The 14682-nt window shown below is 43.7% G+C and overlaps 1 protein-coding gene across 1 annotated transcript in view; it reads left to right on the top strand.

The window, feature by feature from the left end:
- Positions 1 to 430: 430 nt before the first annotated feature.
- Positions 431 to 14682, top strand: part of sona (sol narae) — a 42199-nt gene continuing 27947 nt past the window's right edge. The window contains exon 1 of the mRNA XM_065496881.1: positions 431 to 629. The gene's annotated coding sequence lies outside the window, so the exon portion shown is untranslated. The remainder of the gene's footprint in view (positions 630 to 14682) is intronic.

Below are 14682 nucleotides of genomic sequence, written 5' to 3'. Positions count from 1 at the left end.
CAGGCGTGGCATGTAAATATGTTAGTGTCGACGCGTGGCACACACAAATAAATTCTTGGCACCGTGACGAGGAACCAATTTCCTAGCCGCGCTGGACGAAACGGGAAAATAGAGAAGTGGTGCGCGGGTGCAGAGCGCGCGGTGCCGCGCCCAGGGCAGCGAGTCGACGCCCTGGCCCGTTCACTCAACCACGACCTTTCCTTCTCTTTCTCTCTTCCTCGTTTTCTGCCCATAAATCTGGCGCTCGAATTCGGCGCAACCATGCAGGCTGGCAGTCAGGCAGGCTTGCTGCTGGCTGCCCCATATATTTTTATCGAACCACCTCTCCTGGCTGCTGCAGTCATGAAATTAGAATTAACTCTCACTCTCTTGCATTAGAGGTGGAAGAGAAAGGGGCCCGCTTGCTCGGCTTGAGCGGCGGAGTGAGCCGCAGAGCAAGTGAGAGAAGGGCCCGGCGTTGGCTCGTTTGTGCACTCAGTCAGTCAGTCGGTCGGTCTGCGTCCGTTGACAGTCGGATTGTCAGTGTCTCTGCCCCAGCAGCAAGGATGTGTGCGTGCTGACCGCAGTTGCCAGCAGGACCAACGACCCCGCAGCCCCCGTTCGCGCCCCCCGTCCAGCCGCCACTCAGGGTGAGTACCTTTCTCCGGCGTCCAGGGGACGAAATGTTCGGTTCTTTGGGGCGTGCGGGAGAGTTCAACGCCCAAAGCCGTCAGCTGACTGTCAACGCGACCTTTGAGCCCGGAATCTGCTCTCCAAGGCAGCAGACAGGGAAAAGCCGATGTGTTAAATTATCTCCGGCGTTGAGAGTTGCTGGCAGAGCGCGATCACAGAGCAGAGAAAGATCCTTTCGTCGCTTGTGGAGAAAAGTCTCGCAGGCAGGCAGGTCATGCATCTCCAATTGCGGAATTTGCCTTTTACTTTGAACTAGCCATCTTGCACACACGATCTCCGCCTCCGTTTATTCACGATTCATTGTCTGTGGGTTAAAAAACCGAATTAATTCATTTCTTTCTCGGGAAAAATGCCTGGAGCCAATATTTTCCACGCGGGGGCGCGTCTCAGCGATGATCTGGTCGAGGCATCGATGTTGTCGATCACGGGTGCTGTGAATCTCAATTCCAAATTGCAGTGTAAACAGACGCGCGCGCGGCGTTAATTGCACGCGAGTGGAATATATGGCGGGCTGACCTTATTACTGCACTGCTGGCGTGCGCGTTTCTCAGTCAGCCAGCACAATCAGCAAGTCTCACTTTTCACGCCGTGCAAGACCAGCCACTCATTCACTCACTCGCCGGCCGATGCATAATTTCCTGACACAGCGCCGAGTTTCACCGCGAAACACACAAATCATTTGTATTGTTGCTCCAGTAAAACTCAAGCTGGGCAAACACGCCTGTTTTCATTTTTGACAAGAATGCAATTCACGTCCGCCGTTCTTTTAGCTCGTTACCGTGTCTCCCTCTTCTTATTCATCCGAAAGTCGATATAAACCAGACCTAAGCAGTAAAAATGTTGAGGCTCAGTGCGGCGTGATTTTATGCATGAATCTGATCGTTTTTGCAGACATCTGCTAGCATATTGTATGCCATTTCTTGCTGTAATTTTTATATCTGTTCTTAATTGTATGACTTCAGTAAGAATAATAATTTGCTTTCGCAATAATAATTGTTTTTCTTTTTGCCCGAGTCACATCTGTTGTATGCAGTTCAGTGATTACGTTTGCGCAGTGAAAATATGGTCCAATTAATTTCTCAGAGTAGGGCTGTTGTGCAACATAGTTGTAATTTTTCAAGCGACGCCAAAGTCGGCGCAAGAAAGGAGGAAAGGTGTCTTTTTAGTCTCTGGCTCTGGCTCAATCGAGAGCGAGAGTCTTTCTTTTTCAATTGATGGCAGTGGCGAGGCGGTTGAAGGGCGTTGTTGTTTTCCTTTTCAAAGCGGTGGTAAATAATTTGCCGACCTACACTGACTCGTCGTCGCTCATATGACACCGCGCTCCGCTTATAGTCACTTTCCTCTGCGAACAAAAAGAAAAAGTGTCAAAACAAACAAAAGCGCGAAAGAAACTCATTCTCGGTGAATTTGCGGCCGGCGTGCGTGGGAAAATCAAGCGTTTGTGCCAGATTCTCAGGCCAAAGCACTTTATTAGCCGCGATTTGCGGGTTGCGGTGCGAGTAAAAGGCATTTTTCGCCTTTTGGTCGAGTGTCGCGCGCGCGAGTTTCGCAAAAGTGGCGCAACGCATGATGCGCGGTCCGCGCCAGAGATGAGCACCGCACGATCCTGACCTTTCCGTTTTTGTAATCACTTTTCGTTTCATCTCTCGCCTTTTAGCCACTTATTACAAACACACACCAAATTGAGCCCTGCGGCTCTCTGCGCCGGAATCAAAAATTCATTGCTGCATGTTAGGAAATCTGAGCCAAAATCTTGAACTGTGTGTTAATTGACTGAATCAAACAGAAAATTAGAGCGGATTAATGTGGGGCAGAATTTTTATTGCCCCTCGGCTTTTAGCACGCGAGAAATTCGTCTTGTTTGATTTGTGTAAAAGAGCCGAAGCGCAGGATTGAGAGATTTCACGAGCACGTCAAATATATCGTCTAGTGTGTGTTTTGCTTTTTTCGACGCATGCAGCGGATGCTGAGAAACGAAAGCGGCGGATAAGAATATGTGTCCAGCGCGCGGAGGAGAAAACTCAATTATGTAGTACGCTTTTGCTCCGGCGGTGCTGACAAACAACCAGGAACGCATCCTCCGCGCGATTAAATTAATATCCAAACGACCAAAATGAATGACTCGGTGTTAAAAAGCAATCACAGCTTTGACAAAGTGCTTTGGCAGCCTTGGCGACTCCATCATATCGACACGTTTTCCTTCATCAAACGGCCATAAAAGTGCTGCGAAGGCGGCGATGAAAAAACACGATAACAAAATGAATAATCCTCTCTGTGAGAAATTAATCCCCTTGAGGCGGACTAAAACCGAATTCCCTGTTTGCCCGGCGCACTCGAGAAGTGGCTCCCAATTAAGATTCCTGGCCTTTTGTCCTGGCTGCTGCAGCGGCTAACGGTTTTCCTTAATTTCCCGCTCCACGGGCTGTTGAAATGACCATCCAGCTAGCCGCAATCCATTACAATTATTCCCACAATGTCATTGAAAAAACGCACTGTGCGTGTCGCCTCCCGTCATGTTGGTGCAGTCACTTTTGAATAAGTCAATAATTGATGGTATAAGGGGCACAAAAATACGGAGCATTGACTTTTTTTATTTTCAGCAGGGAGATTCCGTAAACCGTTTAAATATCAGCCCTTTGTTGTTTTAAGAAGTCCAACGTGAATCACTGCAGGTTTCCCCACGGAAAATTATATTTTTTTTTCGTGACGAGGCAAAATCGTAAGTGCCCTCGCTCGTCATACGTTCCCTGGTGGTCAGATAATCTCAAAAATGTTACACTTAGCGGCATTGACGTACATAATTCGGTCCGCATCTGGCTTCTCGGTGTGACGTAATTGTCGCGGCGGCGGAGCGAATCGCGCGCGCGCGGCTGCAAAGAAAGTGAAGCTTATGCCGTGGCGCTCGCTTTCACTCGCTCGCCGCGCTGCCAAGCTAGCCAGCCAGCCAGCATCGAACAGGGACCCAGGCGCCGGCGGCCGCGCAGAAAAGAAAGGGCCCCGTCGGCCCCACGCCCGCCTCCGGCACTCTCGCGGTGCGCAAATCTGCCTTGCAACGCGCTCGTTGGCACCCACGACGCTCTGTGCAGCTCGTGATTTCCGTCCCGCCGAAGCTGCTGCTTTTTTTCTCTCGACTCCAATTCGGTTGCTGCTCAGAATTAGTGCCACTGGCGACTCATTTGCTCGCCGTGCACGAAGCCGTCTTTTTCAAAGGTTGGCACGTTTTGCTTGCCAAGGCGAATCGCGAACTGTGCAGAGTTCATGAACAGAGCGAACGATGCTGCCAATTTATTTTATTAGACCTGTACCTCGAAAATCCGTGTTATTGCTATTATCAGCTTGTTGCTCTTTTCAAGCTGAGATAGAAAAGGAAAGATAAAAAGACCAAGTTCTAAATTTCTGGACCAAGTTCAACGTGCTCTTTGGCACCCCTCTTTAATTCTTTTGTTTCTGGTTATCTTTTTGACATGTGACAGGACTGGATGAAAGGACCAAAAAATATTTTTTTCGTGTTAATATTATTTTATTTACTTCGTTTTCTAAATTTAGAATGAAAACAAAAAATTGCCATCTGCATTGCATGGATAATTAAAATCTGACCGACGTTTATATTTGTTTCTGCATTTTCTAATGCAAAAATCCAATGCAGCCTCTATTTACGTTTGTCATTATTATCTAGTATCAAGGCTTTCATTAACCAAAACTGTATACAGCCCATTGCCCTTGCAAGAAATCTGACGATTGCTAATTGAGCGAAGGAAATGGAAAACGCAGCTTTAACGGGGCGAAGGAAATAAAACAAATTCGCGAAAGATGAGCTGCAGCACAAGGCCAAATGCTATTCACCATCATTCTCTAACGATTTCCCTTTTAAGGCGCAATTTATTGTCGCTCCTTTCCATCGGCGTGCAGTAAAAATGAATTTTTATTTGTGTTTGCAAATGCATCGCGCAACCTTGGCTCATCTTCATGATAATTGAGATGCGTGAAGGAAGGAAGGAAGCTGCATACGTGTTGCCACCAAATCACAATGCTCATCTGAAGGCAGCACAGACCATTATTTTTTACTGTTGGAGAGAGAGAGAGAGAGAGAGAAAGAGAGAAAGAAAGAAAGATTTCAATGAAGCCGAGGAAAAATATTGTTTCTAGCTCTTACTGTTATTGCTTCTTCCAGCAGTTGTGATTCAATTTTTCATTTGCTTCGTGCACCAGCAAGTACTGCGGGTTTATGAAAGTAGGCGAACAGTCAAAACCCTCGACCGCCCTTATAATTTTAAAAAGCATTTAATGACCTCGTCTGCTGGGCGTCAAACGTGGCGAAACGCAGCGCTGAAAAAAGCCACTGCTGCATGACACGGATTTCTAAATTGAATTTCTTCCACAGACAGACAAGAGAGCCTCTCGAGCTTCAGAGCCAATGGCAATATAAGCCCCTTTCGTAACTCACTACTTTTCTTCTTTAAATGTCAATTTTTATTTAACGGCGGTACACTCACTCATTCTGCGATGATTATATCAGTCAAAAGGGCATCATCTCCTCAGAACGCCAATTTGAGTCGGCCGTTTACGCGATAATGAAAACAGGTGTCTTCGTTCCGTCCTTTCAGGGAATCGCTGTCTCTAAACTTTTGAAAATACAGCTTTAGAAGGGAGAAATTTGATTAGTCTCCGGTGAATTACTTAACAACAATTGTTCCTAGAAGAGTAAATTATTGCGAAATTTATTTATGAGTTAGTTGTTATAAGAAAAGCAATCCAACTGAAGAATTCGAGATTAATAAAATGACCTATCCGATGCCACCTTTGATCTTCTCCCCCTTAAAAGCATTAAGCTGTCGTTAGAATGTTGCGTATTACAAAAGCTAAGTCCAGCAATTTATGCTATATCCAGGTGCGAGCAAAAAGAGCGTTAGTTTGAGTCATCTTGTGTACTTAAGCACCTTTCGAGCGTATATGCACGGATGGACGGACCATTTTCCTTGTCAGCGTGTTTGCAAACACGCGGCGGCGGTCGTTCAAATGTCACGGCCATAATTTGTCGCGTTTAACCGGTTGGCCCGAGCAGAAGACCTTTTCCCGATTGAATGTTCGGTGCGAAATTCGTAGACAAAGGGCAGTGAGCTGAGTCGCGTGCAGCACAGTGACACAATTTTCGCCAGACACACCGCTTCCTCAGCGGTAAAAAGCGAAGAAATGAGGTAAGGTCCCGGGCGTGCGAGAGTGTGTTGTGTCTCAATTTCCGTCATTCGCTCAGTTATGTCACAGTCGGCGTTGTCGTGTGCCATTTTCGCCCGACCTGAAAGTGAACACGAGTGTGAAACGCGTCACGCGACGCAGCCCGCCGATTCCCTTGGTAATTTCCTCGCCGACGCTAGCTTTGGATCGGCCAGGCCCGTTTTCGACGTTTTTGCGGCAATTGGTTTTGCGCCTGTGGTGCCGGCCGTGTCATTTTCTGCTCGCTTAACACCTCGGCTTCCTCCTGCGATCTCATGAAATTCGAATTTGGCGTCTCACAACAGCACCTGGCAGCGAGAAAGATCTTTTCCGCGTTGCCCCCTCTGCCGTACACTCCTCACATGCACAGCATCAAATCTGACAATGAGTGGCGTGATTAACTCTCGATTATGCACGCGTGAGATTTTCGATTTTGCCCGCTCGCTTGTCGACACCTCCCACGATATACGATGAGGAAGTGTGATATAATAAGCAATTTGGACCCTGATTGCCTTCTTCCTTTTACAGGCCAAATTGTAAATTACTCTTTCTGTTGAAGCAAAATTACTTGAAAGGGTTATACCACTGACATCACTTGAACACCATACATTGAATTGATTATTAATTTTTTCTCAATTTTCTCCTCATTATTTTGTAGCATTACGGTCATGGATGTAGTGTTTTAGTTCGCAAAAATTGTATCACAATTTGATGTTAATGCACTGTTATTTTTGTACATTATATTTTTTAAAAATTGTCAAATTTACTGCAGTAATTTAAATTAAATATTTATAAAACTTTTTTAAACAAATTTTTTGCATTTTTAATAAAATACACTATTTAAAAAATATTGATTTAATTTTAAACCATTTTTAAGCAAGTATGTATTTAAAATGTTAGGATTATAATAAAGATATTTTTAACCTAAATAACTTTTTAATATTATAAATATTAAACGTCTGAGCTACCAGATTTTACGAATAAAAATTAATTCCAAAGTGTAAGCTATTGTGTCGTAAACACTCCTTGTTTTAAATAACGGAAACGAATAATAAATTTTGGGAAGAGTATCTAGGTCGATGTTTAAAATTAAAATCTATGCAAAGGAAGAGTAAGCTTCATTTAGTTTTAAAAATCTCGTCAGATCTGAGCAACATATAACTCCATCTACACTATAACACAAAAACATGCTTTAAGAGAAGAAATCTTAGTTCATATTAAAATATAGCTCGCAACGACATTATCTGTGGTAATTAGAGAACATCGTGTTTTACAAGGAAGGTCAGAAAAATTAAGAACATCGCAAGTTTTTGTGCACTCACATCATAAAATACGAAGGGAGTACTTGGAAAGTGAAGTGAATCACTTTTTTTCCTGTGAAATGTCAAACTTTCGCGTTGGGTCCGAATTTTACGATGAGAGAGGCGATTGATCAGCCTTGGTGTCAGCAGCTACGCAGAGACTGCCGCTCATTAAAATTTCAAACAATGGACGAGAAACAGAAAATATTCACCCGGCGGATAAATTAGTCGATTATGAAAGCACCAATAAAGCGGTTCATCACGGCCGTTCGGGTGTATGCATGCGAAATGCAAAACAAGGAAGCAAAAGCACACATTAATTAATTAGGTTTCTCTCGGTGCCGGCGGGAGCAAAGGCTTTATAAAAAGCAGAGAACCAGTCGAGTAGGCTGATTGTGAGGGGATGCGACTGCTATCGCTCGCGTCTTGTGTTACCGAGCGCCGCACTAAATGAAAAGTCAGTTTTGCACTCGGCCCTGGCTGATTGCTCTTTGGCGACCACCAGAGCAATGAAAGCAAAAGCAGCGATGAGAAAGTGCCCGGCGCGCGCCATTATTTTGGCTCCGGTGCCAGCTTGAATTTCATTTTCTCACAGAGCAAGGTTTCTCGTTCGCGCGCGATTCACGGTCGCGCTCATTATCGGATTATATTAGCATTCATCATCTCGCGGGCCACGAAAAAACAATGACTTTTCCCGCTCGCACCGTGCGCTATCGACGAATAAATACACGCGAGAGAGCACGTTTCCTGCTTCCGCGCAATATTTCCTACATTACGTTTGCTATCGACCAGTAATTTCCATCCATAATTCAAAGTATTAACAGCAGAGCAGGTTTTGAGAGGTTTACATAAAAAATAAAAAATGAGGCAGTGATTCTTTCCTGAATGGGTTCAGGGTGTTTAAAGACCCACACTTTTCATTTTTGCAGAAAACCAACTACATAAAAAACATTTTGGTGTGGTTTTCCATATAACATGTGCGCATTTTTCCGACACACACTTACAATTAAATTGCCAATCTTGGGTATTTTGTGACAGACGATCAAAATATAAATTTTTAAAATAAAATTTCGTGCTCTTTATTACACAAGAAATATCGTTTTTAAATAAATCGAAATTTACAAAATTTCCGTCTTATTCTAGGTGCAATGTTTGAAATACAATTCTAAAAAAAACTAAGGAATCTTCATTTTTACTTTCGCAAATAATAAACAGTGACCGCTGCATTTTTGCGCATTGCAAAATTGTTGAATCCTATTTAAGGTAAGCGGCCAAATGTGAATGATTGAAGTATAAAATCATCTCTCACGTTCTTGGTCAGTGCAGTAGCTGTTTCAAACCCTCAGGCGTCATCAGCTGCACTTAGCCTGAGAAACAGAATCTAAACCACAGCATTAACTGCAGGGGATTCTGAATCACCAGCCGTTGAAAACGATTGACTTCAATGCACTCATTGCTGAGCACAATAAAAAATAGGGCGACAAAACTCCTTACAACCATTCAATAACCTAAATATCAATCGTTTCTTTTGAAGCTATTTCAAAGCGGGAAATGCTTCTTACTCTTACATTATGGCAAATCCAGGAGGAAACGTTTTGTGTGATATCCATACGTCGGGCATATTGGGACACTCTCTATTTCGATCAATTTGACGAGTGTCAAGTCGGAATGAAACATCGTGGGCTCTCAGGCGTGCTATTAAACAACCGCCTAAACGATCTCTTTTTATTAGCGACTTCTCAGACCTGCAAATTCGCGTGAAGATAAAAGGATTCTTCCGGTACGTCGGCAGTTATTCCGCGCGAGAACAACGAGTGTGCTCGGCGTGCCATGCTCGCGGCCCTGCATCCAGTTACGTGTGTTGGCTTTCTCGTTATGAAATGCGCGCACTGTTCGTGATTTTGTCAAACGAAAGCAGATATTTCTCGGGAAAAATGACACACGATGTGTGCATACAATTATTATGAGAGAGGCCTCATTTTTATTGGTCCGTAATGAGAGAGTGAAATCCTCTTGATTGTGATGGATGCGTTCGTTTCGTGAAAAAACCGACAGTTCCCACAGTTGGCGCACTATTGAGACATACAATAAATAAAAAAGGCGTAATCCATCTTGGCGTTTTACAATTCATTATTTTTCTCAAGGCATTGGCAGCTGTTCCTTTCCTTATGCCTCTTTAATTCATTTTGCAGCCACAATACTCATTTCACAGGCCTTCAGCGAGTGTAAATAAGCAATTTCCTGAATTTTACCCTGCGGCGAATGCAAAATATTCGTTAAAAAATTGTAAAAAAACTGTTTTTTGTAAACTAAATAAAGATTACGTAATCGGCAATCTAGCAAACTAAATTAATTTCATAAATTTAGCCAATAAATCAGTACAATTGTTTTGAAATGCAGATGCAGACTTGATGTGGACTAAAATTATGAAATTAATTCAGTTTGCTAGTTTGCCGATTACGTAATTTGAGAATTGTCATTTTTACCGATATTTAACGCGTAAAATATTCACTCGGAGTTTTTTTAATTTTTGTGTCTCATATAATGTGACAGAGGCGTTGGTGTTCTGTCACAACAAATGAGCCCTCGCACCTGGTCAAATAATGTCCGGACAATTGTAAGAAGGAACAAAACAATTAAATCTCTCTCTCTGCGTAGATAAAATTTACTGGTAAATTTCCTGTCTAGAGCCAATAAAACTAATTAGTAAATATGCGGCGCAAATATATTATTTCCCTCTTATATAACATTTCTTACTCCGAATTCGCCTAAAGACTTGTTAATGAATCGTGCTCACCGCGATCTGCATAAATTTGAAATTCCGGGTAGGAAGCAGTGGATTGCAACAGCTCAGAGGCGGATAAGACAGAGACCGTTAATTGTAAAGGCTCAGCTAACAGATCTCTCGACTCATTTAACGAAAAATCTCGTTTGCACTCTATTCAAGTGGATCTGTGATTTAGTCGCCTGCGGCTCTGCGTTCTCAGATTTTACAAGTTTTGATCGCTCTCGGCAAACAGGAACAAACGAATAAATCTTTGGCAGTAATGAGCATAAAACTCCGTGGGCCGTAATTCACGTTTTTCGCTGTAGTTGTTGCGCAAGTACAGATAAATAAACAAACACAATTATTACTGGTATCACGAGCAAACGTGCTGGGAAACGAATGCCGCATTTTCCGTCCGCCAAGGTCGCAAACCACACACCTATATAATCCGCCACGGGGGACGTTTTTGTGAAAATTTATTCTAATTTCTAAGCTTGTTTAACGCCTACGCAGATTCTTGCTCCCCTTAACGGTACAATTTCTTTTATTTCCAACGTGTGTGGCAAATTTGAAAATCACGAGGATTATGTTCTGCCTGAATCATCAGATCTGTCCAAACCGAACGTCCTCCAAGTCAGCTTGCTTACACGACATTTTTTCTTTTATGCGAGTTTGATGTTAGACAGGCGTTTGATAAGCGATTGGGAAGTGTTTTGTTTGTGTCTGAGTCGTGTATTTTGGCCCAACGAAAACGAAAAGACATTGAGCTAGCACAAAGGCCGCGAAGGCCGTTTCTTTTTTTTATTCCATTAAATATGCACAATGAGAAAGAGGAATTAGTGGTCGCGAGAGTGATTGGCAAAAGGGAAGAGGCACGCGTCGCACCCACTCTCTCCACTGAAAAAAAGTCCGTGACACCTGAGAGCCGCTTCAACAGCTGATGACATTGCCGCGTTGAGAGATAGCACGTTAAAATCAACATTGATGGATATTTATGTGCGCATTAGCGTCTTTTCCGCGAATCCGTTGCTGTTCTCCCTCGCGCTGGACGAAAAGCAGTTAAAAGTGTCGTCGCTTGTCAGCAAGCGCAGGAGTTGACATTGACGTGCCGGTCATTAACAATTTGCTGCCACGTTCAAGGCGCGCACTTGCAAATCCCGTAAAGATTTTGGTCAAGGAGGCTGCCGCGCTCTCGACGTGGGCGAGACAAATTTACAGCGCCCAAGGGAAAGTCCGCGCTTCGCGGCGGACGCAAGTCGCATCCTCTCGCGAAAGGACTGTTTGCGTCTGCTCGCGAAAATTTGAAAATAAAACTCTAGCATGCGCGTCAAACATGCAGCCTTCGGGCCGACGTTAGATCTGTTTCACATTCTTGCGTAATTTGCAAGGCGAGAAGGACGTGATTTAGTCAATCATTTTGGGCCTCACGACGCGGCAATTGGCGCTCTTCAAAACTGGTGCACAATCACTGTAACTCAAACCGAGCTGACAGGAAAATGACAACTTGCCTCACTGCATGAGTGCTGAATTATCGTACTGCGTAGCGGACATTCATTCATTTCAATTTTCTTCCTCTTTTAGTCATTAGCCAAATTGACGTCGTGGCGATCGAGGCGGACTGTCTCCTAAATGAGTCTTGCAACTTATTTTGAAAGCCGCAGCTTTCAAAATGAGCGGCCGCTTTAAATGATAAATAACGAGATGACTCGGTGTTTGAAGAATATTAACCTGCATTGCATTATAGGAGGAGATTACGAGTTCTCGGCCTGGCGTAATTTCCTCCTCGTTGCTGTGTGAACAATGGCCCGAGCAGTTGGTTAAGTTTGGCTGCAGGCGGCGTCAGCACACGCAACACTCGCTCCAAATTGGTCCAAGTTCAGAGCGCCGTCGGCCCCTCGCGATTTTTTCTACCGCCGAGTTGTCTGTGTCAACGAAAAAGCCCGAATTTCGAGTCCCGCATGCACCATTTCGACTCGGATTTCTCTTTTTCCTCTGGTATAGAAACGGCCTGGCCAGGCGAGCGCGACTGTTATGCACCCGCATTGATATCGCGACATACACACTTTTTCACTCGCAATCCGATTGATTGCACTCGCGATCAATTTCTCCGCTGCTCTCGCAGAAATGCAGACGCAAACAAACAAACAAACAAACAAGCCGAGCGTAGTTTGGGCGTGGACGCTGAGTTTTCCGACCCAGTGAATTTCCCGCCGCTTGCGCAAGAGAGTTCTGTCATACCAAAAGTGTCTGGCACGCGCGCGTGTGCATAATATGGAAATGAGAAATGCGAGCTGGAGCAGTAGTTCCGATCCGTTGCAGCGTGGGCACAGCGAAAGAAAGTGTCGCTATTCTATTCCGTCGCAGCTGCGCAGAGAAACTCCGACACTAAATCAGATTTGGCAAATCTAGATAATAAAAATTGATGAAAATTACTTTAATGCATAATAAAAAATTGTTGCAAAATATTAAAAAAAAAATTATTTCTAAAATTATCTATTAATTTTTGAAGTGTTCAAACAATAATTAATATTTCAATAAATTATTTCACGTATTTTTAGTAATTTTCTTCTTATTTAAAAAAAAATTAAATCCAATATGGCGTTAATAGATATTGGATTATGATCTGATGATACAAAACAGAGTCGAGTTAGTAAATAAAGGCAAGCTTACTCTAGAAAATTAAATGATTCCTCTTAATTCGTTATTGCAGTTGAGATCAAAACGGCTTAAATATATACAATCTTACAGACACTTAATGTCCTTTCTTGAGTCCATAGTTGCTAATTATTTTTGAGGAAATGGAAAGCATGTCAATATGAAAGCGACGAGATTTTGAGGACATGGTCCTGTTAATGTGGGCGGCAACAACATTAGAGAGCGGAAAAAGCGCGCCCATAAAAATGGGACCTCGGTTCGGCCGAGGATGCACCTTGCCCCCGGTCGCCTGACGGATGGCCCTTTAATTGAGTCTCATTAATTGCGTGTCCACCTCGATCTTTCTCTTTTTCTGCTCCAGAGAGTCTTCTCCGTGCTAAAGGTTGACAATATAAGTCGCGTGCGGCGGCCTTGGCAAAGCAATAATCGCGGGTGCCCGGGCCACAGCGCTTCAAGTGATGCGCACTTTTGGCAATGAGACGCTTTGTAGAAAGTGACAAAAGCCGAGCGGCGAGGCCGAGACCAGGGTTCGCGACCTTTCTTCCTTCTCGATCTCAGGGCGGCCGGGCGAGGGAGGCATTCAGCGGATCCAGGCCTAGGCCGGCAGCGCGGCACCCAAACGGCCCACGGGGATGCGCGCGCGTGGAGGGTCACTGGCAATGACACCTGCTCCTTTATTTTCGCCGTCTCTTCACATCACTCGCGGCTTACGTCACCGCCTACGCACGCATTTCTTCCTCTCACTCCACCAGGAGACAAGCAGGAGAGGGTTTCCTTATCTGTTTTTATTTTTAAAGGCTGTTTTTGCGTTCAATGAGACACGAAGAGGCACTTATTCAAAGTGGGAATTTTTGCCGCGGAAGCTGCGGGGATTTTCCAGTCTTTTGCGTCAGTTCGTATAAAACTGCGTTGTGCCTCCAGGTTTCATACCCCTGGACACATAAATCACAAATGTTAAAAATATAAACCAGTTTCCTCCTTTACTCAAATCAAGGGAAAAAATGAGTGATTTAGGCAAGTCTGGTCTACTCATTCCTTTGAGATTAATATTATTTGCGCCATATAGTTTACTGTAGTATATGAATGACTATTTCTTATTAATATTTGAATCGCTTCGTAATATAACGAAGCCAAATAATTTATCATATTAAACTTAAAAATATACCCAAGGAAATATAATAATTTAAAATAAAATTTCATTAAAAACAATAAAAATGAACAAAAAAATCACTTTAAAACGTAATAATTTATTAATGAAAAAGATATTATTAAAATTATTAATTTTAATAACTAATTTAAAAGATATTTTAAGAGTCGAGTTTAAGATTTAATTTTAAAATTATTTTGCATTGAAATTGTTATATTCATTAAATTTCTTTCCCAATTTGAAAATTTCAAACTTGAGTTGCACTGATTGTGAGGAGAAAGAGGAAGCAAGTTGCATTAGGGACGCGAATGAGGAAACGGGTGTCGGCCGTGCCAGGCGAGAATCGTTCGCTCGAGAGAAAGCATCTGTGCATATCTCTCTCTTTCTGCGTTGCCACCGATCATAGACGCGGTCTCTAATCGAAACGTACTTATTGTCAGTGAAGTTTTACCCAAGAGGAAACTGAATCGCATCCTCTCTCAGCGTCAAACTGGTTTCGGGAATGCAACCGCCTGCCGCTGAATTACATGCGAAGCGTATTATGCCAGCACGGGGAAAGAACAAGAATGCTCCAGCGACGGCAAAGATGCAAATTTCCGAGCCGACGAGAAACTGTTCTTCGCGCCAGCTCCACTTAAAACGCGAGTTTATGTTCTTTTCTCGCACCAACGTGCAACGTGCTCGACTCGCGACTCAACTTTTAGGAACAAAATTTCTCCAATCATTAATAATTTAGCAGATAGAAGAGAATTTGATAGGACATTTCTGGTCGTATTCGATAGAGACAGATTCCTGAAATCCGGCAACAATAGCGATTGGCAGGTGCAGCGACGTGCATCTGTGGATTCCGAGGAGCGCCCCAGCCGCGCCACAAGGAAACCGATTTTCTGCTTTACATCGCCAAGAGAGAGAGAGAAAAAAAGGCAGCG

Source organism: Cloeon dipterum, chromosome 1 (assembly GCF_949628265.1).
Source record: "Cloeon dipterum chromosome 1, ieCloDipt1.1, whole genome shotgun sequence".
Classification (NCBI taxonomy): Eukaryota; Metazoa; Arthropoda; class Insecta; order Ephemeroptera; family Baetidae; genus Cloeon; species Cloeon dipterum.
This window is presented reverse-complemented; position numbering and strand designations above follow the sequence as displayed.